General features: G+C 46.2%; 1 long non-coding RNA gene across 2 annotated transcripts; it reads right to left on the bottom strand.

The window, feature by feature from the left end:
- Nucleotides 1–1,661: 1,661 nt before the first annotated feature.
- LOC107968655 (uncharacterized) lies at nt 1,662–19,787 on the bottom strand. Of its 2 annotated transcripts, none has more exons than XR_001710038.3 (3): nt 19,503–19,787; nt 14,811–15,010; nt 1,662–1,735 (listed from the first exon to the last, which is right to left on the bottom strand). It is a non-coding gene; the product is annotated as an uncharacterized LOC107968655 (long non-coding RNA). The 2 variants fall into 2 exon arrangements; XR_010151402.1 differs by lacking the exon at nt 1,662–1,735 and adding an exon at nt 12,592–12,712.
- Between the last annotated feature and the right edge of the window lie 931 nt (nt 19,788–20,718).

Below are 20,718 nucleotides of genomic sequence, written 5' to 3'. Positions count from 1 at the left end.
GAAACAGAATTTTACCAGCACTCCCAGAGTCCCTTTTTGCCCCACTCCTTCTCAAAGGCAACCCCTGTCCTGACTTCTTAACACCACAGACTTAAGGCTTACATATTTTCAAACTTGAAATTAATGGCATCAGAGCGTGCTGTCTTACGTATCTGGCTTCTTTCACTCAACATCACCTTCGTGAGATTTGTTCATGTTGTTGCAGGTGGCAGTGCTCTATTCATTCTCATTGCTATACACATTTTCATTGTCTAAATTACCCCCACTTTATTTATCTACTCACCACTGATGGGCATTTGGGTGGTTTCCAGTTTGTGACTAATACAAACGGCTCTACTATGAACATTCTTGTATCTTGTGTAATTGACTTTTGGTGCCTTTATAAACAAACTTCTGTTAGATATATACCTGGGCTCAGGATTTCCGGAGTAGGCATGAATATGTTCAGCTTTAGTGATGCTTCTAAACTGTTCTTCCAAAGGGGCGGTATTAATTTACCCCTTCCGCAGTGCATAGGAGAGTTCCAGTTGCTCTGCATCCCCACCAGCCCTTGATATTGTCAGTCTTTGCACTTTCAGCCATCCTGGTGTAGTTCTAATTTGAATTCCCTGGTAGCTAATGAGATTGAACATCTTTTCATATGCTTCTTGGCCATTTGGAGGTGCTCCTTTGTGATGTGGCTCTTCTAAGGTTTTTGCCTATGTATCTAATGAGGTGTTTGCCTTGTTGATTTGGAGGAGTTCTTTATACATGCAAGTGCTTTGTCAGATTCCCATGCTCCCTTTTTGAGATTTAAATATCCCCAGGGTAGGGTGAGGCCTGGCATCACCAATACTTGGGTGGTTCCAAATTACTTTCTCCCTTCTCTGGGCCTGGGAAGCCCTTCCAGAATGGAGGCCTCCTTACTGAGGCTGCATTTCCCTTCCTCTTACCAGTTTTATTCTTTCGGCTGGGAGAAGCTGAAATACAAAAGGGTACACACTAAAAAAAATCAGGAGCAAAGATCTGGAGTTTTCACAGAGGAGAAAGGAGGCCATGGGAAGAGTTTGACCTCTCCCCTCCACCTGGGCAATCACAAGTGTGAGTATCTCAGTCTGGGCTGTAAGTGAGGAGGTAACTGCAGACAATGCTTTGAGGAGCTCTCAGGCTCAGGATACCTGGCAGGGGACTGGAGGAGGTTGGAATCTCCTCTCTGCTTCCAGAGAGACAGTGCAGAGGAGGTGCCCCAGCCCAGGGGGGATTGGAGGAGGAGATGAGAAGAAAGAAACAGGGGGGTCAGAACGTTTTATGGAAAGATGTGAACCCCTCAGTGGACAGGACTGTCTTCATCTCCAGGTCCCTGGTCCTTAGCATGGTACGTGCCCACGAATGTGCCTACCAGAAAGTAAGGGACACGTGGAACTTTCTGAAGGTAAGCCCTGTGGAAGGAGGGCCTGTGGCTGCTCATCGGTATGGGTTGAATGAATGAAGTTCAAATTATGATGTAAATAATAATAGCTCCATTTCTTGAGCAGTAACTAGGCATGTGTACTTACTAGCATCACATTTAATCCAACAAGCGCTAAATGGAAATTCATATCCAGTTCCATCTGATTCCAGAGCTCACAGGCTTTTTCCCTAAGCTGCACACCTTCTCATGACAGGAACCACAAAGAGTTTACCAAGGTGTTCTCTAGGCAGGAAGTCCACTCTTCTCCCTTCCAGGTGAGGAATCGCAGGCCCAAGAAGAGGGGCTCTGAGAAAAGGAGGCGGAGAAAGGTGAAATTACAGATGCTCCTCTTATCCTGCCCATCACCTCCTTCAAACTGTTTCACTTCCCTTCCTCCCCTCCCTCCCTCCCTCTCTCCTTCCCTCCTTCCCTTCCCTTCCCCTCACTTCCCCTCCCCTTCTCTCCCTTCCCTTCCTTTCCCTTCCCTTCCCTTCTTCCTTCCTTCCTTTCTTCCCTCCCTCGCTCCCTCCTCCACAAACATTTCTTGAGCACCTACTGTGTGCTGGACTCTGTACTAAGGCCACAGTGACCAGAACAGACACAAAACCCTGTCTTTATACAGTTTACACTCAGTGGTGAATGCAGAAGACAGTCATTAATCAAATGAAGATGTCATTACACATGGGATGGGGAAACCTGGAGGCAATTGCATGCGGTTTGCTCTTCCAGCTGCAGACACTCCCCTCCCCAGTGTGGGAGAGAGCCCAGCCTCTGTGAGTTCTGTTCTCAGAGGATTTTGTGTTGCTGGGTGAGCCACATCATCCAGCCAAGCCGCTGGCTGCACAGGCTGCTGTTGCCAAGCACCCCAGAACACATCTCCTCCCCTTCCTGGCTTTTGTTTTCGTAAAAACACGTTTTCAGGGGAATTATGCTGAATTGTCTGAGAGAGGGAGGGCTTGGAGCAGGTGAGAGGGAAGTAGCTGAAGAAGGGATTTGGGGAGCTTCTCCTCACCAGAAAAAGGGGCAGACAGGCAATAGGGATGGGCGGCGGTGGGGAGACCTTAGAGGGAAGTGGGCAGTGAGGACCCTAGGGTGGTCACGCCTACTTGGCACACAAGGTTCCCAACCTCAACAAAGGTGCAAATAAATCCCCCCTATAAACACACACACACACACACACACACACACACACACACACTCAGGTAAGCCTGGCAGGGACATGGCAGAGCCTCGAGTCTTCAGGGACTAGGAAATCCTGGACAACAGCCATTATCTATGGTGTCCAGGGCAGCTCGCAGTCCAGAGGACCTAGCCTGAGCTATGTGGGTTCCTTAAGCCCTCAGACCCTTGCTTGAGTGGGGAGGAGCCCCAATGTCAACCAAGATGGAGCTGCCCAGTCTTGCAACGCAGCCCCAGTTCATCACCTAGTTTTCCTCCCTTCATCTTCAAACCGCTTCCTGGCCTCTAGACTATCATATTTCCTCTGACCTTTTTCATTTGATCCTTCATTCCCTAACTCCGGTGGGAGACCTCAACCCAGAACTCCTATGTGCTTCTCTAGCATATTCCCCCAAATCTGAGTTGTTTAGCCGAGTGACACTGTGGCAGGGTGGAGGGGTTAATACCAGCGCTACCTCATTAGGAAGTTGTGAGGATTAAACAAGATAATCCACCTGCAGCCTCTAGTGGAGCACCTGAAACATAGGATGTGCCCCGTCAGTGTGAGCTATTGTTGTGAATTACCTTTCCAAGCAGAGGGGAGATAGGAACGCAGGCCCAGAGACCTGGAGGGGCAAGGCACAATCGCACAGCTGGAGTTCACACAGCGGTGCTGTCTGAGGATCATAGGAGGGTTGCTGATGCAGGAAGGCCACCCAGGATCTAGAACATGTGTGTGATTATATATGCCATCCTAAGGGGTCTGTGATCTCTTCCTGCAGGCCATGGGAAGTATAAGTGGGTTTTTTTTAATTTTTATTTATTTTTTTTTTTTGGAGACAGGGTCTCACTCTGTTGCCCGGGCTGGAGTACAGTGGCTCAATCACAGCTTACTGCAGCCTCCATTTCCTGAGCTCAGGTGATCCTCCCACCTCAGCCTCCCAAGTAGCTGGGACTACAGGTGTGCACCACTATGCCTGGCTCAGTTTTGTAAGTATGAGTGTTTTTTCAGCAGAGATGTGCATTTTAGAGAGCCCACTTGGCCACGGTATGGAAGATGGATCTGAATAGGGAGAGACACACCATTACATACCATTGACCCTGGTGTATAAAGACAGCCCTTCAGCATCTGGGCAGGCAACATAAGGAGAAGGGAAGGATAACCTATTTTCCAAGTACATCTCATGTTTAGTGAGTAAGCAACTTTGGAATCATGTTAATTGTATTGCCAGAGAAGTGATACCGCAGGAGAAGAAAAACACTGTAAAGAGATTGCAAAATCGAAAACCTGTTGTGGCTCTGCAGGTGACAGTGATTCAGGGACACAGATGTGGCAAAGTTTCTTAAATCCTGACACCTCCCCTCCCACCCCATTCTGCCCACTGACCCCAGGAGGTCTCTTCTTCAGGTTGTGCATTTATTAGGACTCTGTATTGCGAGTAGCAAAACAAACAAAACCTCAGCTGAGACCGTTTAAACGGGAAAGGGAAGTTATTGACTTGCATAACTGAAAAGCCCAGAGGGAGGTTTGGCTCAGGTGAAGCTTGATCTTGTGGCTCGAACAATGTTATCTACGACCTGATTTCTCTCCGTCCTGCCGTCTACAATACAGGCCTCACCTGCAGGCTTCACTTGGAGGACCCCCAGTAACTCCAAGCTTTCCCTCACAATTATAAATGGCTGTGTTGGTGCCTGACTTCACATCTCTACCTTACTCTCTCCCACCTGAGGGGGAGTCTCTCCTTCCCACAATAGCCTGCCTTTCCTCCCCTCACTCACATCCATGCCTCCTCGCTGCACATTGGCTCTGAGGGGTCATACAGCCATCCCAAAACCAATGAAGGGGGCGTGGGGCTGGGATCCACAACTGGCTAAGGATCCACCATCCTCATCCACACAGAAGGCAAGGGAGGAAGGCTGCTTTCCCAGAGGAAATTGCCCTGAGAACATGGGATCTGGATAAGGGTGAATCCGATGCCACACTGTGTGTGCATTCTCCTTACTCTCTAGGATTCGTCCTCTAGATTTGGAGGCTCCTCTTCTGTCCCCATCCTTTAAGGATAGGGCCTTCACAGTGCTGTCCTGGTCTCCCTCCTGAGCCATCATCTCACCCTCTTCTGCCCTCCTTGACCACTCATGCATTGCTGACTCCTGAACTCATGTCTCCAGTTCCGATATTTCTCTTGTACCATGAAACCATATATCTACTGCCTGCAGGACTTTCCATTCTGACCTCCCACGGGGGCCTGACACCCAACATGTCTAAAGCCTGATTCACTCTCACTCCTCCCAATGACCCTGCTCCAAAATTTCTTCCCCTTCTATATTGTCACTGTTGCCCCTGAGCTGGAAATCTGATCACCCTTGATCCCTTCCTCTCTCACTCCCTCAAATTTAATCAAGCCCCAGGCCATAAATCCCTGGAATCCATCTACTTCTTTCTCTTCCTTCCCCCAGCCTCTGTTAGGTGCTCGGTAAAGTTCTGCTTGACTGATGCTTTCTATTTTAGCCAAAGCCCCCTCCCCTGTGCTGCGGAGCCTCTTAACTGCTCCCCTGGCCACCAGAGTGGCCTGGCCCTGAGGGCAGGGTCGATATCCTCATCACTGCCACGCTGACAAGAGCTCAGGACAGCGCCTGGTGCTTAAAGACTCCCACAGAAATGTGCAGATGAACAAATCAACCTGTGAATGAGAGGGGAAAGGGCAAGAAGATTCTTCTTGGGAAAAAGTCAGTATCTCCAAAGGCCTAGGGAAGCAGGAGCTTCCTCAGACAACTGGCGCTGGCCTGGCAGAGACTGGTCCTTCCTCATTCAAAGCTCATTGGGCAGAGGGCTGCCCAGCTCCGGCCAGGGGTGCAGGACAGCTCCTGACAGGCACTGTCCATCAGAGGAAAGGATTCTTAAAGAGCCTTTGAATCTCCACATTTTGGGATTCCAAATGTTCAGCTTTTCCCTTAAGCTCAGTGCATTTGGCCCCAGTTACCACCTGGAGCAACTAAAAGTCCAACTGCTCCATTTCTTGTTTAAAGTCATCAGAAAACCAGCACGTCGCAACCGGTGCTTCGGGAACAAAGCGTGCTTGTTCTTCCCCCACCCTGGTCACGGGAGGTAGGCACGTGGGTTAACGACACCTAAGACTTCAGCTACTGCGGTGACATTAAAATGTCCATCGGGGAGAAGGGAAAATGTGCCTGTTTGGCTTTAAAGGGCTCACAAACTTTAATATTCTTCTGTGACTCGGTAGAGAGGGCAAACCGGTGGCAAACACACACATGTGGGAATAGACCTGTGGCTGTGTGTTTTTGCTCTTCTGTATCAGGCTTCTGCATTTTTATAGACAAAGACTTGCTCTTACCTCTTTTCTGCTGAACAAGGGCCTCCTTCAGTCCTCGACAGGCTTAGAAATAAACATAAGAAAGGAGGAGAAGACTTGGTTTTGTCATGTTCTGGCTTGGGCCCGTGGCCATGCTGGGCGTCCCACAGCATGATCTTATTTAAGCCTCATAGTAACCCTGAGAACAAACACCCTCACCACTCCCATTTTGCCAGATGCAGACAAAAGCCTAGAAAAGTCCCTACTTACCCAACGTTGAATGGTTAGTGAGCGACAAACCCCTTTTCCCCTCCTGATGCAGATCTGTTCTCCCGAAAGCCCTAGAGGTACCAGGCTGATGACACAATCATCTTTAGCTCCTAGGGCCTTGGTAACCATCCTGAGAGAAACCAGGACTATAGAGGGCTGGGGATTTATCATACTTCTTTTGACACTGGCCCCCCGTTAAAGCTTGAATAGTAACCTCACAGGACAGCCCAGTCTTCCTGTTTGCAAGAATTTTAGTGCATATAGTATATGCCATGGTAGACTCTGGAAGATTTCTCCCTGTGTGACCCACCTTATATAATGCTAATTGGATTTTTTTTTTTTTTTTAAAGACAAAGAGGTACCAAGAAAAACAAAAAAAAAATGAGTCAAAATCTCCCTGGTCAGATAGCTTTTGTTGACATTAACAAACCCAAGTATAAGGTTAAAAAATTCAAACATCAGGAAAGTTTTAAAAATTAAATACCATTCCCCTCTATTCCTCTCCCAAAGGCAATCTTTGCTAATATTTTCTTGTGATTCTTTCCAGCAAAAACGAGCATGTAAAATCCTATAGATATGACTCTATTTTGTTTTTGACATGAATGGAGAGAGTACCCCCTGGGTATTCTGCAGCTCGCTCCTTTCACTCTAACATGTCTGAGAGAAGCTTCCCATTTTAGCACAGAGCAATCCACTGTTCTTTTCCTGAACTCTACGTGTTCATATTCTTTGCTCATTTAAAAATTTGGCATTTGGTTGTTTTCTTATCAAACTTTTTGTAAATTAATAAGTTTGTGGTCAAGTTTATATGTTAGAAATACGTTTTCTCTGTTTTTCACTGCTGTAACTTCTAATAAATATTAGCATTTCTCCTTTTTAGCCACACAAGGATCACAGAGAGGAGAAGAGAGGACTATATGAGCTACCTACTGCTACTGTGACAAATTACCACAAACTTAGTGGCTTTAAACAACTCATTTATTGTCTTACAGTTCAGGAGGTCAGAGCTCTAAAGTGGGTGGGCAGGGCTGCGTTCCCCTGGTGGCTCTGGGGAGCCTTTTCCAGCTTATACAGACCACTTTGGTTTGTGGTCACCTCCTCCATCTTCAAAAGCAGCAGCAAAGTGGCCTTTTCTTCCCTGTGTGACCTCTGTTTACACCCTCATGTCTTCTCTGAGCCTCCTAGCTCCCTCTTATAAGGACCCTTGTGATTACACTGGGCCCACCCAGATAATCCAGGGCAACCTCCCCATCTCAACACCTTTAATTTAATCACAATAGCAAAGACCCTTTTGGCATGTAAGTTATCATATTCATAAATTCCAGGGATTAGGACATGGACATATTTGGGGATCATTTTTCAGGGAAGAAGGGGAGAAGGGTATGTTGGGGGAAGGGTTGGTAGTATTGCTGCAAATTGTAGCTGTCCCCTCACCTCTGAAAGTCTGGAACCTTCTACACTTGGTGTGATTTAAGTCTCCTAAAAAGTGACATCCCTGCTCTTCAAGGCTATCACATCACAAGGTTTGTTTCTTATCCCCTCCCTGCCCCCAACACATATATCTGGCATGAGGGCAATTTATGAAAATCAAGCACCTGCGCCAGAAAATTAACTCTCCCAGCTGGGTGGTACCTCCTCACCAGGCTATAGGCTCCTGGAAGCCAGAGACCACATCTCAAGCTTTGTTGTTGTTCTATCTTACACAATCTGCCTGGCACAGCACTTCATATGTGATTAGAGAGGGAAAGAGGAAGGAAGGAAGGAAGGAAGGAAGGAAGGAAGGAAGGAGAGAGAAGGAAGGAAGGAGAAAGGAAGGAAGGAAGGAGGGAGGGAAGAAAGGAAGGGGAAAGAAGGAAGGAAGGAAAAAAGAAGACAAGGAGTCAGTGCTTCTCTGCAGGCCCCAGCTCTCCTTGCACATTCCTGTAGAAATGCTCTCCTGTTCTTCCTCTTCCCCGAGGTCTCCCCCTCCCTGGGACTCAGCTTGACTTCTCTTTCCTTGGATGACTGGGCTTTCCAAGAGGACACTGGCTACAGGCAGGTGGTTGAGCAAAGACTTTGTGGGAAGATCATGCCCTATTTTCCATCCAGCCATTAGTGCCCTATTTTCTATTTAGCAGAACACTGAAAGCAGGAAAGAAGTAAGAATAATTAGCACGAAGTCAAACCTCTTTTGGCATTCTGCTGGGAGTGGAAGGGCAAGGAAGGCAAGGAGCAGTTCTGACATGGTGGGGGGAGAGGGTTCAGATATTGGTCTTATTCAGATACATCCGGAAGGCAGGAGGATGGGCTAGATGACCTCTCAAGGTCCCGTCCAGTCTGAGATGTTCACTGCCACTGTGTCCTCACCCCTGTGAATCTGCCTCTGGCCTCTTACTCCGAAACCTCCAGCTTTATGTCCTCCCTGAGTTGGCCAGGGAACCTTTTCCCCTCCTGATTATAAAAATAGCTCATACTTCCTATTACCGAAAGTTTGACAATTTAAAGAAGCAAGAAAATATGATATCCACAATTCAGCTACCCAGAGGGAAGCATGCTTAATATTTTAGACTATTTTTCTCCTAGTCTTTACTCTATGCATATATATTTGCAACTCCTGCAGTAGGCTTCTTTCTGCAGTTTTCTAGGGAGGGTGCGTCAGGAGATCAGCCTCCCTACCTCCAGGTAGCTTGTCCCCTAATGGATGGCTGCTTCCCATACCCAGTGGCTGCCAATGACGGAGCTGCTTTGGCTCACCCCAACCAAGGAGGCAGCCGGAAAGCCTTCCTCTGCAGTAACTCAGACCTTAAGGGAGGTTTCACTTTGTCATTGAATGAAAACAGGAGACTGGGCCAGGTGTGGTGGCTCATACCTGTAATCTCAGCACTTTGGGAGGCCAAGGTGGGCAGATCACTTGAGGCCAGGAGTTTGAGACCAGCCTGGTCAATATGGTGAAACCCTGTTTCTACTAAAAATACAAAAATTAGCTGGGCGTGGTGGTGGGTGCCTGTAATCCCAGCTACTTGAGAGTCTGAGGCAGGAGAATCGCTTGAACCCAGGAGGCGGAGGTTGCAGCGAGCCGAGATTGTGCCACTGCACTCTAGCCTGGGCAACAAAGTGAGACTCCGTCAAAAAAAAAAAAAAAGAAGAAGAAAAAGAAAGGAAAGGAAAGAAAGAGAAAAAGAAAAGGAGACTGTCTTCAGGCCTCACAGAATTGGAGTCCTATTGGGGGAAATGGGAGGGTGGAGGCAGGTATCTCACGAAGTCCCACGGACCCACACAAGGTCTCCTGCATGGATCTCTTCCCCATCTCCCCTCTTCCTGTTGCCTCTCTAGCTTTTCACCTCTTTCTCCTCAGTAGCTACTGCTTCAGGAGAGAAGAGGTGAGATCTCTGAGAAGAAAGGTGTGGGGAGGAGGGGCTCCCTGAGGTGCAAGGCAGGAGGTGGGGAAAGGAGAACTTCTGCTTAAACTGTAGCTGCTTCACTCGATGAAGCACTCGTCTAAAATAAAACACATCTCATTCTCTAAAAACTAATCTTTTCCAGGAAAGAAAATACAACTACAGAAATAATATTTGGCCCACATAAGAAATTGATATTCCTCCTATTACTCTACTCATAACTCTATTTCCTGTGAGCAAACACTCTGACCTTATTAGCCCAAGAGAACATTTACATCCTCTCTGTCCAAGGTCAGATGACAAGATATCCTTTATTAACTTGACAAAACAGCTTATTGTACTCAAGTTACCGACTCCTGTAATCACTCAGAAAGGAAATAGTGGTGGGTGTGGAATCCTGGGGAAGGCAGGGTAAGAAGTCTCTTTTCACTTGATCACACATATTTTTAACGTACACAAAATTACACAGTTTTTGTGTTTGTTTTTCACAATATCATAAGCACTGCCCCCCAAGTTTTTTTAAAACTCCCTAAAGACTCTATCTTATCTGAGCACGCCTGCAAATGAATTCATACTATTCCATTGTAGAGCACAGCCGTGGTTCTGTGATTTTAGGAACAGAGGTCCTTACAGACCAGAAGACCTCATATTATTCTTGCTAAAATAAATCCTTAAGTTTTCCCAATAGCTAGCTTAGTAATTGCTGGTAACTTTCCAAAGACATCACTGATAAGGAGCAGCTTCTGTTAGATGATTGGAAATATTGCCCTGGTTTTCAAAACTGTGTGTAGAAGGCACTGAGGCCAGGTTTGGCAGTAACCACATAAGCGGAGTCAAGAAACACATCCTAGGAGGAGACACAGTATCTGGATCATTGTTTCCACAGCTGTCAGTCTATCCCAGGGAACAGAACTGAAGACATTTCATCCTGGACACAGGCAGGCAGCTGTGTTACTGCACAAGAGTGGACAGACGTGGAGCCAGCACATTCCTAACTTTGAATTCTGATCATCTCTGAGATTGTGTAGCCCTCAGTTCTCAACCCTGGTTGTACATTAAGGGGGAAAAAAGCCAGTACTCAGGACTGATTGCAGACTGATTAAAAAAAAGAATCTGAGTCTCCCCCCTCTGGAGAATCTGAGAGAGAAAGCTCTCTGTTCAATTTTCGTAGTTTGGATGACCTGGAAAGCCTCTATGGAGGCAGAGAGTGGGTTCTATGACCTCTGTTAGGTCCCCTTTCCCTCCCTGTGTTCCTTAGCCAGGACTTGGCAGGAAACACTGGGATATCAACAGTTCCACAGAGCATTTTGCACCCAGTTTTCTTGTTTTTATCTTGAGATCTCATCATCAGGGAGACTTGGAGAATAGGCCGGTAATTTTGAAACCACAACTTGGCTTCTGACTGCCTCAGGCCTTCCTGAAAGTTTCCACCAGCCAAGAGTTTCATCCAGATATCTGCAAGGGACCTTCAAGGGAACGGCTGGGAAGCTCATTGTCCCATTAGGACTCCCTATGACCTTCCCAGAGGACCCAGACACACAGATGCAGCCTGGAATGTGGCAGGAAGCTGCAGAACAGGCAGGAAGCCCAGCTCCACGTTACATCGCAAGCAGCCTCCAGCAGCCAGCCCTGAAATATCCCGTTTCTTCCTGATCCACCCCCACTCCCAAACACACATCTAACCAGCCAGTAAGATTCAGCAGTTACCTCTGAAATGTGTCTTGGATCTTCTGTCCTAACACCAACTCCCCAGCGCAGGAGCAATCTCCTAACTGGACTTCCAACCTCCAGTCTCTCCACCTCCAGCCCATTCTCCATGCCATGGCCAACATGATCTTACTAATCTAAGATCTTCTGGTTTGAAGATGGCATAAAGTTAGTAACCCTCCCTTCATTTTCTGGAAGTAATCCAAAAGCAAAAAGGACTTGAGCGATAAAAACACAAATTCCATTTTTAGTAAAAGTAGGAGACACCTAAACCACAAAATAGACGAAAGAGTTGCCAAAAGCAATAGAGCTTCAGCAGAGACGTTGCAGGAAGAAATAGAGCAAGGATGCTGTGCTGCAAAGTCTCTGGGACAGCCTGAAAAAGAATCCTCCAGAAGGGGAGGGGCACACCTGGATGCGGAATGCACAGAGCCCTTGTGTGCAGCAGCAGAAAACGGGTGCAGGTGCTGTGGCCTGAGCTCTGCTGGCTCAGGACTCAGACAAGCCATAGTTGTAGGAAACGGTCTGTTTCTGTGGCAACAGGGGAGGAGAGACTTTGCCTCGGGGAATCTTCGCCATTGGTTGGAAAGAATTCAAGGCTCAGTGAATTTACATCAACTCTGGGTCATAAGGAAAATTTAGCCAACCTGGAAGACAATCTTGGCCTCTCTCACACCTGAGGTCCACGGGGAAGAAAAAACATTACCTTCTTCAATAATGAGTAATATATACAAAGTTTTGACAAGAAACAAAGGAGGAAAAAAAGAAAAAGCAAACAGCAGGTAAAGAAGATTCATCAAAAAACATTGTCATGGAGCAGATGACAATTTTAACGAGAAAATTAAGAAAACATAGCAAAGTAATTTCCCCCACAAAGAAAACACGCACATGAGAGATGAGGGAAGAGGTAATGAAACAGTGGGAGGAAATGAATCCTGAGCTGCCAGAGCCCGGGGAAGAAGTGAAAGAAAAAAAGAAAACTATCCAATCTCCACTCTTAAAAAATGAAGCCTCAAATCTGAAGCAGTAAAAGGGGAACACATACTGTGGAAACTCAATGAGAGATAGCGAGAGGAATAAGAAAAGGAGGCAAATTAAATGAAAATAAAGAATTAGAAAACAACAGGTACATTTGAAAGGCAAAGAAGAATTAATTTTATATGCATTAAATATGTCTGAAAGGGGCCGGGCATGGTGGCTCACACCTGTATTCCCAGCACTTTGGGAGGCCGAGGCAGGTGGATCGCTAGAAGTCAGGAGTTCAAGACCAGCCTGGCCAACATGGTGAAACCCCGTCTCTACTAAAAATACAAAAATTAGCTGGCGCGCTGATACACACCTGTAGTCCCAGCTACGGGGAGGCTGAGGCAGGAAAATGACTTGAATCTGGGAGGTGGAGGTTGCAGTGAGCCGAAATCGCGCCACTGTACTCCAGCTTAGGCAACAGAGTGAGACTCCATCTCAAAGAAAAGGAAAACAAAATTCTGAAAGGGCACACAAGAAATTGATAATATCAGTTGCTTCTAGGGAAGAAAATTGGGTTGGCCGTGAGGTAGGGTAGAAGGGGTGGAAGGAGGGCCGGGGTGGAAGGAGGGCCAGGGTGGAAGGGAGATTTTTCACTTTTGTGTTTTTTAAAGTTTTGACTTGTATGAACATATTAGCTCATCAAAAACATTCAAATTAAGCAATACACACCCTGCCTCCAACACACACACACTTTCACAATCTGATTTTGTTACTGTCTGTTTAAAACCCTTCCATTGTTCTCATTTCTCTTAAGATAAAAAGCACATATCTAAAAATGGCTTATTAGTAGGGTGATCATATAATTTATTGTCCAACAGGGCACTTAAGATCAAAAAGATGCACTACAGATGTAAACTGGGACTAAGGCCATCTACTTACGAGGCAGGCCACGATCTGGCCCTTGTTTCCATCTCCAGCCTCATCTGTCACCTTCCAGCCCACAGGCTCTAACTGCAGTCTTACTGAGCTATAAGCAGCCACCCTCTTCCCTCCAGACCTCTCAGCACAAGCTGTCCCCTCTTCACAGTACTTTCCTTCTTCCAAGTCTCCCTACACCCTACACCCTACTCTTTGGCTTATTCTGTATATCCTTCGTGTCTGATTTACCTTACTTATTTAATCAGTTCTAAAATGCATGTTCTGGCCAGGCGCAGTAGCTCATGCCTATAATTGCAGCACTTTGCGAGGTCAGAGTGGGAGGACTGCATGAGCCCAAGAGTTCGAGACTAGCCTGGGCAACATAGTGAGACATCGTCTTTACAAAAAGTTAAAAAAAAAATTATGGTTGAGTGCAGTGGCTCATGTCTGTAATCCTAGCACTTTAAGAGGCTGAGGCAGGTGGATCGCTTGAGCTCAGGAGTTTGAGGCCAGCCCGGGCAACATGGCGAAACCCTGTCTCTACCAAAAAAAAAAAAAAAAAAAAAAATTAGCTGGGCGTGGTGGCATGTACCTGTAGTCCCAGCTACTAGGGAGGTTGAGATAAGAGGATTGCCTGAGCCTGGCAGGCAAAGGTTGCAGTGAGCTGAGATTGAGCCACTGCACTCCAGCCTGGGCAGCAACAGAATGAGACCTTGTCTCAACAACAACAAAAAAAAACGTTAAAAAAAAAAAAAATCCGGGCATGGTGGCTCATGCCTATAGTCCCATCTACTCAGGAGGTGGGAGGATCACTTGAGCCCACGAGGTTGAGGCCGCAGTGAGCTGAGATTGCACCACTACACTCCAGCCTGTGTGAGTGACAAAGACAGACCCTGTCTCTCAAAATAAATAAATAAAATAAAATGCACATTCCTCACCTCCCTACCACCCTGTTACATTTTCACATCTCTGAAATTAGAACAGGTCTCGATAAAATCCACGACATGTCACGGTTCAATTGGCAGCATTTTTCTTAGTGGTGCATAAATTAATGATGCATCTTTTTTTTTTTTTTTTTTTTTTTTTTTTTTTGAGGCAGAGTCTCGCTCTGTTGCCCAGGCTGGAGTGCAGTGGCGCGATCTCGGCTCACTGCAACCTCTGCCCCCTGGGTTCACGCCATTCTCCTGCCTCAGCCTCCAGAGTAACCAGGACTACAGGCGCCCGCCACCACGCCCGGCTAATTTTTTGTATTTTTAGTACAGACGGGGTTTCACTGTGTTAGCCAGGATGGTCTCGATCTCCTGACCTCGTGATCCACCCGCCTTGGCCTCCCAAAGTGCTGGGATTACAGGCGTGAGCCACCGCACCCGGCCAATGATGCATCTTACAACAGAAGGCATCTTGGGTTTGATGACCGGTGTTATCACACTGTACTGTAACTGCCTAGTTCCATAGCTAGCTTTCCACTTGCTGGGAAAGCTAGTCGTTGAGGGCAGGACTGTGTGTTATTTTCATTGGGCTCCCACTGGCACTTACTGGAAAAATGGTAGCTCCACGATAAACATTTTCTGAATGTGCATGAATAAATGGATGCAGTTTAATCAACTTTTCTGAAAATACTTTGTATCTTTTTCTGCCTAGGCCCTATAGCTTAATTGGTGACATAAAACTTACAATGAAGCAGAAAATTTCAGAAGAAAAATTTGTTTAAGGACAGGGGGTTTACTCTCAGACATTTCTGCACATTTTTCCCCGTCAACATTTCTGATTTGCTCTGGGTCTTCAGATCTCCTGAAGACTCTCGATGACTGAATGAAGGCAATCAAGTTCCATATAGAAGAAATCTTTGTGTTTTTAAAAGCAGGACTTTAGATCTATAAAGGGAAGTGAAATAAAATTATTGTATACATTTGTATTTTCTTTCAAAGTTTCAATCTCACTCTTTTTTTTTTTTTTTGAGACGGAGTCTCACTCTGTCCCCCAGGCTGGAGTGCAGTGGCGCAATCTCGGCTTACTGCAAGCTCCGCCTCCCGGGTTCGCGCCATTCTCCTGCCTCAGCCTCCGGAATAGCTGGTACTACAGGCGCCCGCCACCACGCCCGGCTAACTTTTTGTATTTTTTAGTAGAGACAGGGTTTCACCGTGTTAGCCAGGATGGTCTCGATCTCCTGACCTCGTGATCCACCCGCCTCAGCCTCCCAAAGTGCTGGGATTACAGGCTTGAGCCACTGCGCCCGGCCCTCAATCTCACTCTTAACTTGGTTCACAAAGCGGAAGTGACAAATACAAAACAGAAATTCATTTATTTATTCAACAAATATCTGCAGAATCCCCACCACTTGCTTGCATTCTTTTCCATACTGAGAACATCCCAGTGAATAAGACAAGGTCCTTTCCCTCTTGGAGCTTACAATCAAATGATGGTTGAGATACAATGATGTACATACAAATTAAAAACATAATATTTCAGAAGCTGTGACTGCAATGATGATATGCGAATATACCATTTTATTACACTTGTGGGTCCCCAGGCTTATCTGATCATAACAACTACCAGGGAGCTTGTTCAAAATACAGATTCTTGGGCCCCTGCCAGCTCCACTGAATCAAGATCTACAGCAGAGAGGCTGGGGCAAAACTATTCTAGGGAGTGCTCCAGTAATTCTTGGGATCACCTAGGCTGTGTCAGAACTTTTGAACTTTGGCTGCAAGCTAGAATCACATGGAGAGCTGTGAAGATATGTGACACTGGATCCCTTTCCCATCACTTCTGATTTCACCCATCTGGGATGAGTCCTGCATCTGTATTTCAAAGCTCACCAGATGATGCTAGTGGGCAGCCAGGGTTGAGAATGGAGGGCTACACTGCCTCAGGGATGGTTGGAGGTCAGAATTAGCAACTTGCTGCCCACTCCTGCTCAGGAATCAGGAATCAGGATCTTGTATGCAGCTGCTTGCCTGTGTCCAAGATTAAATGTCTTTAGCCTACACCCAGGGACAGATGGGCAGCTAACCCAGGTACTGTGTCTTCTGCGTCTGGCTTTATACCTTTGCCTTGGATGTAGCTCCTCCTTGGATATGTTTCCTGTACAGAGCCAAGTCTGAGAGGTGACCCCTGCTGTAACATTTCAGCTGGGCCTGGCCTCAATACCCAGCTGTGATAACGTGATGCAACACTTCCAGTCACCTAGCACAAGCCATTCTCTCTTAGCAGTTTCTTTGGAATGTCCCCAGTGTATAATTTCCATTAGTAACTTCATTTTGAAATCCCATCAAGCCTACCAGCTGCTATGCCAGGAACCCAAAATGCAAACACTCCAACAGTTCCCCTTTTAAGAAAAGAAGAAAATGTTTTCCTTTTTCAGCTCAAAAATTTCCAAAATCATTATGTCACTACACCTGGCCTCTGAGGGGAGAAGGAGAGGAAAACAAGAAGATGAAAGCCCCAGAAAACCCTGGCATGAGAAGCATTGTCATTCTCTTTTCCTACAACCAGCCCCTGAAGTCCCTACGACTCTAAGACATTGTATCCTAACTGGGCACAATAGTAGTTTTCTTTTCCCCCCGGAGGTAGTAGAGTGCTATGGAAAAAACTCAAGTTCAGGCCTTAGTTGGAGATGTGTGACTTCTGTAAGCCTCAGTTTCCCCATTTGTCAGTTTTGTTGTGAGGATTGGAGGAAACATAACTAAAGCAGTAAGCATGACACCTGCACATAGTAGGTAGCTATGATTGTTATTGCATCCTCTCTGACTTTCGGTATTTTTCTCCTAGAGAAATGATCATGCTGGGATTTTTTTATGTCATTGCTCAATGAGCTGGAAAAGGCAGCCCTGCTGATTAGAATGCTGGTTTGCAGGAAACAGAGTGGTAGTGTTGACATTTGCAAAAAGCTTTCTTGCTAAACTTTAAACACTTGGCAGATCTAATCCTGCTGGCATTGCCTGTTAGTGATATTTCTATGGCTATAACGGACATGCCGAGTTCAATCAGACACCCAGGGAAAGGGCAGGATAATTGGTTTCCCTCAAGTTTCCAGCAAAGTTACGTGGACGCAAAGTCTATTTTAGCATGGAGGGAACTAATGTGTATTGAGTATTACCTGTCTAGCACATTTGGAGGTGCTCAATAAATGCTGAGAAGCTGAATATACTGTGATGGAATGAATGTACTGCATAGGCCAGAATGGACCATGCATTTTTATTCTGTGCTATGTGTTTTGCTATGGATAAATGGTTAATTTCAAATATTGATGTATTTTTTTGAGCAAAGGGTGTGTCAGTCCACATGCTAGGTTCTGGGACCATACCTGTAAGCAGAACAGAAAAGGTGTCTCTGCCTTCTGAGCCCTCAGCACAGAGAGGGTGACAGGGAAGAAACGGGAATATTCTCCTACTCTGTGTGCTAAGTCCTGTGATGGAGAAAGCACTGAAGGCGTCTAACCCAGCCTGGACTGAAAGCTAGGGAAGTGGAAATATATGCTGGCTCTGGAGGGCAATGGGAAACTCAGGGAAGGACTGAGCCTCGGAGGAACTGGAAACAGGTTAGCCGGCCGGTGCAGGAAGAGGAGAGAGGCAAGGTGAGGAGATCCCAACTGGTTTTGCAAACCTTACTGGATCTTCTGTTGGGCAGGCCAGTGTGCTGCAAGGCAAGGGCTTGTCGTTGCTATTAAAATAATTTCATAGAGGAAAATCGGCTTTTTGGTAAAGTTCCATTTAAAGTTTTTTTTTTTTTTAATTACATTGATGGAGATAGTGGGTCTTATAATTTTAGGGCCTCCAAAGGTCTTAATCAGGCTCTGATGGTGAGCTCATTAGGGCAATGGGGAGTTACTGAAGCATTAGCAAGAGGGTGGCGAAAACGCCCTCCTTTCTCTTTGTCTCACCACGTTCCTGAGGACCTCAGTCCAGTAAGCGCAAACGGGCAGGCGTGGCTGCGGAGGTGGAGTCCATCCACTTCCTGGTTTTCTGCTCAGCCTGCGGGAAGGGCAGGGAAAGCGTTGGGGACTTGGTTGCTCCCTGGGCTTGGCACACCAGTTCAGCCTTGGCTTCGGGTCCAGGGTCCCCCACCCAAGCTCCCGTCTCTGGGGAGGCCCAGGCAGGGCGAGGACTAGCGCGGTGATCGGGAGGCTGGATCCTGGAGAGACAGGAGCCTGCTTTCCTGCCCCGAGCGGCCACGACCTCGTAGGGTTGCAAACCGAATCAATCCTTTCCGTGCCACCACCTCCAGTATCTTGTTTGTTCTCTGGACTCGATTCCTCCCTTTATGCAAAATCTGCTGGGACCTCCCGCGCCTGGAGACTCCCAGGGCGGCGTGCTGTCCCCACTGGGCGCGCAGCGCAGAGCGCCCCGAGCAGCGAGAGCGCTCCCTGCACCCAGCCCTGCTCCGGGCTCCCCACCGCGGCCCTTTTCTTAGGTTGTAGACACTCCCGCCCCTGCACGTTCCGAAAGCTGCACATCCAGCGGGAAAAGGCGAGAATGGGGTCGGGCAGTTCCCAACGTCCCCCTCCACAGCCCATCTCCGAGCACCCTAGGGGCAATGCCAAGCAAGCGAAAGACCACAGCGAGGCGGTTCCTCGCTGTTACTTTAAAACAAAGTGTGTGTTTTCTATGTTGGGATGTTAAGGAAAAACAAACAGGTAAAATAAGATGCTTGTAGTCACGACTCAGTGGGTAAAATGCTGTTTCTATTTATCTCCTCTTCCTTCCATCTCTGCTATCTGCCTGCCTCTCTCTCTTTTTATGATTTTCTTTGTTTTATCACACAGGGAATATGCAAATGCATTTTCATTGTAAGAAGTTGAAACAATGCAGGAGATTACAAAGTAAAATGTGAACACCATATTGCAACTCGCCACCCCCATTCCACTTCCCTCCACCCCGGTAAAACCACTGCCTGCCATTTGGTGTGCAACATTCACTCCTATTCCACGCATTTACACGTATGTGAAAGTACACATTCGGATATACACAAATATAACATTATTGCATATATGCACATATGTACATGCACACATAACTTTTTTGCAGTTTTATGTCATGGAGACCATACAGTAAGTGTTCTTCAGATTGTCATTTTCATGTACTAATATGTCTTAAGGAGCTGTCAATGACAGAACATACAGGTCTTTTACGCCATAGCTCTCTTTCTAATAGCTGCAAATTCCAAACTGTGGATTTCTCATGGATTATTTAACCTCCCATTATTTACATTTCTGGTGTTTCTTTTTTTTAATTTTTTATTTTCTTTCTCTTTTTTGTCATTACGAACAGGAAGCAATGATTGTTGTATTAGTTATTTACTGCTGCCTAACACAATACTCCAAAAAGTAGTGGCTTAAAAGTATAATAAATATTTATAATCTCTCACATTTTTTGCCAGTCAGGAATTCACAGCTTCTTGGGTGGGTGGTTTCTGGCTCAGTGTTTTGCATGGGCTTGCAGTCAAGATGTTGACTGAGGTGTCAGTCAAATGAGGCTTGACTAGGTCTGCAGGATCTATTTGCTCTCAGAGCTGGCAATGGATGTGGGCTGTTGGTGGCAGACCTTAGTTTCTCACCCATGTGGGTCTCTCCACAAGGCTAATTGAGTGTCCTCACAACATGGTGGCTGTTTCCATCATAGCCAGTCATTCGAGAGAGCAAAGTAGAAGCATAGGGCCTTTTATGACCTAGCCTCCGAAGTCATACATTGTCACTTTGGCCACATTCTATTCATTAGGAGTAAGTCATTAAGTGTAGCCCTTTTGTGAAGGGAAGGGTATCAAAGAATTTGTGAACATATTTTAAAACCACTAGTATTACCCTTATACATAATCTTTGTGTAGTTGTGTGACTATTTCCTTAGAATACATTTCTAGAACTGGAATTGCTGGGTCTAGCGATATATGCACTTTTAACTTTGATAATTCCTCCTGTTTGTGTTAGAAACTGTTCATTGTCCCCCTAATATCCATTTTCTCTTTTCTTCCTTTTAGCAATGAATCTCCTGAGTTTCAGGTGGGTATGAGTTGAGAATATATTTTCCACCCCCCTTGCTACTACATGGGGACGTGTAACTAAGTTATGACTGATGAGAAGCATTGTGTGCAATTTCTGAATCAGGTCCTTAAAATACGCTGTTTGTTGTACTTCTGGAGAAATCTATTCAGAGAACAGATGTGGTGGTGGGAGTCAGCTTCCAGCAGGTGATGCAGGTAACACCCCTGGGGATGGTGGTACAATGTACAGAAAGAACCTGTGTCCTTGTATAACCTTGTGGAGCCGAGCCAGCCTTCTTTCCAGGACTTTCTACTAGCTTAGACTTTTGTATGAGAAAAAAATAAAATAAAGCTTTTATCTTGTTTCAGCCACTGTTACTTACTGATGATTTGCCTCCTCGAAAGCCTCCCCAACAATGTATGAGTATCCATTTCCTCCATCCTTGCCCACACTAGATATTATCAATCTTCAAAAAGCTATCAATCTGATGCCCCCCTAACTTATGACTTTATAATCTCCTTCATGTGCTACTGCTAGGGGCAGGGTGGAGGATATTGATATAAAATTCAAGAAAAAACCTACCACAATCTGTATTAATAGAAAACA

This window comes from Pan troglodytes, chromosome 16 (assembly GCF_028858775.2).
Source record: "Pan troglodytes isolate AG18354 chromosome 16, NHGRI_mPanTro3-v2.0_pri, whole genome shotgun sequence".
NCBI classification, from domain to species: Eukaryota; Metazoa; Chordata; class Mammalia; order Primates; family Hominidae; genus Pan; species Pan troglodytes.
This window is presented reverse-complemented; position numbering and strand designations above follow the sequence as displayed.